General features: G+C 52.2%; 1 long non-coding RNA gene across 1 annotated transcript in view; it reads right to left on the reverse strand.

Moving 5' to 3' along the window:
* Window positions 1-1,473: 1,473 nt before the first annotated feature.
* LOC114008317 (uncharacterized) overlaps window positions 1,474-2,270 on the reverse strand; it is a 14,362-nt gene continuing 13,565 nt past the window's right edge. The window contains exon 3 of the long non-coding RNA XR_003549876.1: window positions 1,474-1,691. This is a non-coding gene — a long non-coding RNA (uncharacterized LOC114008317). The remainder of the gene's footprint in view (window positions 1,692-2,270) is intronic.

Below are 2,270 nucleotides of genomic sequence, written 5' to 3' on the forward strand. Positions count from 1 at the left end.
TCAGCTGCAGTGAGCTCCAGTGGCCTTTGGTTTCCCCCCCATCGTGCCCCCAGTACATTCTTCTACCATCCTGGAGAGACCTATTCCATGGCCACTGGCCAGAGCCCCCGTACACTTCAGTTCCTGGGGCTGCCTGGACTGGCAGCTATTTTCAGGGTGTGAAGGGGAAGTGGGGGCAGGAACAACAGCTGTGGCTGTAGTCACCTCTGTCGCTCCCAGCCAGAATGTGAGCACCTGCTGCATGTTGGGCGTGGACTGGGGTGTATGTAGACGGCTGGCGGAGGCTTTGATCCCAGGGAACTCAGGGTTTCGGGAGGGGAAAAAGAAGGGAAGGAAGTTATTGTCTTCTGTGACACAGTAGCCCAGCGACATCATTTGCAGAGCTCAGTGCAAAATGAAAATGTGGGGCCCTTTGTTCAAAACTTAAGAATGCAAAGGAGTCAAGTGGTGGGAAGACGGTGATGCAATCGCACCCACAAGGGACAAGTCCTGGGTTTACCTCCTGAGACGTCCCCCGAGCATTCTGAATGTGACCTCCGTCTGCTGATTGTGGGGCTGGATCATGGTATAAAGACCGTGGTGGGGGGCTAGCAGGTGGTGTAGTGGTTAAGGCACTGGACTCCCATGTGGTTGACCACTGTTGGAGTCCCGGACCTGGCGGTTTGAAACACACCAAGTGCGTGTACATGGAGGAGAAGGGATGGAGGCATGGCCATCTTCTCTCGGGTGAGGGTTGAGTTCTTGCTTTCTTTCTCTCTGTCTCTCTGACAAGCACATACACCCTAGAACAAAAATCTCTCTCGCTCTCAAAAAACAAACAAAATAGAAAACTATCTTGGGGATGTTCGTGTCTCTGTCTCTCTCACTGTAGCTACCTCTCATGGCAGAAGTAAATTTTTTTTAAAAAAAGGACTCAAGATGGCAAGAGCAGAGCGTTAAATGAGCAGAACCCCTCTGTGGCACCAGGACCTGTGTGACTGCACTGGTCACCCAAGCTGCCCTGGTTGTGAGCCCGCGAACCGCTAACGCGGACTGAGCACTGACGACGTGCCTGCAACCACAGAGCTCAGGGGCAGGAACACACATGCTGGAACAGCCTCCTGGGTCAGATCCCAGCTCTGCCTCTTACCAGCTCTGACGTAGATCCTCCTGGGTCTCAGCTTCCTCCTCGGTAAATGGGCCAGTGGTGGGTGATAAAGACTGGACGCTAGCCTGGCACACTGTACCTGCTACAGAGCATTCGCTGTTATTTATTTATTTATTTTTTTGGAGAGGTTTTTGCTATAGGGCGCATGCGCTCGCCAGACAGAGACAGAGAGATAGAAAGCAAGAAATCACCCCCAGGGGGGATGGCCACACTGCAATCCCTTCTCCTCCGTTCTCCTCTCGGGATCTTGGGCACGCATGCACATGCACCCAGTGTGAGTTTAAGCCACTGGGGCCGGGACTCGAACTGCAGTCGACTACGTGGGAGTCCAGCGACATAGCCATTACGCTAACTGCTGGTCCCAAGCATTCGCTGTTATTTAATCTGCGTGTGTAGACTCAACTCATTTCCACAGCAGTGTAAGTGGAGTGGAGATTGTTAGATCTGTGACCAGGTAAGTTGGGTAATAACCTTGACCACTCAAAGACAAGGTCTGGGTTTGAAGGCAGATGCTCCAGCAGCTAGCTGTAGCCGTGATGTCGTCCTGTGGGAGGGAGAAGACAGGAATGAGGAACACAACAGGGGAAGCACCGTGTCCCCTTTCATGGGGCAGAGGGCCCTCCCTAAGGAACCCCACACTATTTCTGGCCCCAAGTAGGTGCTCACTCAATGCGGGGTGGAATTGAACAACCGATGTTCTTTCACCTCTCAGGAGTGTTCGATCATTTCCATTTTACAGATGGGGTATTAAGCTCAGCCTCAGGAGAAATCTCCCGGCCAGTGTCACCCCTCCGAAGGGCTAAATTGGAGACCTCCCTCCAGGCTCTCTCGGATTCTTTTTTTTGTTTTTTGGGTTTTTTGTTTTTTTTTTTTGAGAGGTTTTTTTTTTTTTTTTTTTTTTTTTTTTTTTTTGCTATAGGGTGCGTGAGCTCGCCAGACAGACAGAGAGAGACAGAGAAACAGAAAGCGAGAAATCACCCCTCAGGGGGGGCGGCCATGCCGCAATCCCTTCTCCTCCATTCTCCTGTTGGGATCTTGGGCACGCACGCACATGTGTCCAGCGTGAGTTTTAAGCCACCGGGTCCGGGACGCGAACCGCAGTCGACTACATGGGAGTCCAGCG

Source organism: Tupaia chinensis, unplaced genomic scaffold (genome assembly GCF_000334495.1).
Source record: "Tupaia chinensis unplaced genomic scaffold, TupChi_1.0 Scaffold000320_1, whole genome shotgun sequence".
In the NCBI taxonomy this organism is placed as follows: Eukaryota; Metazoa; Chordata; class Mammalia; order Scandentia; family Tupaiidae; genus Tupaia; species Tupaia belangeri.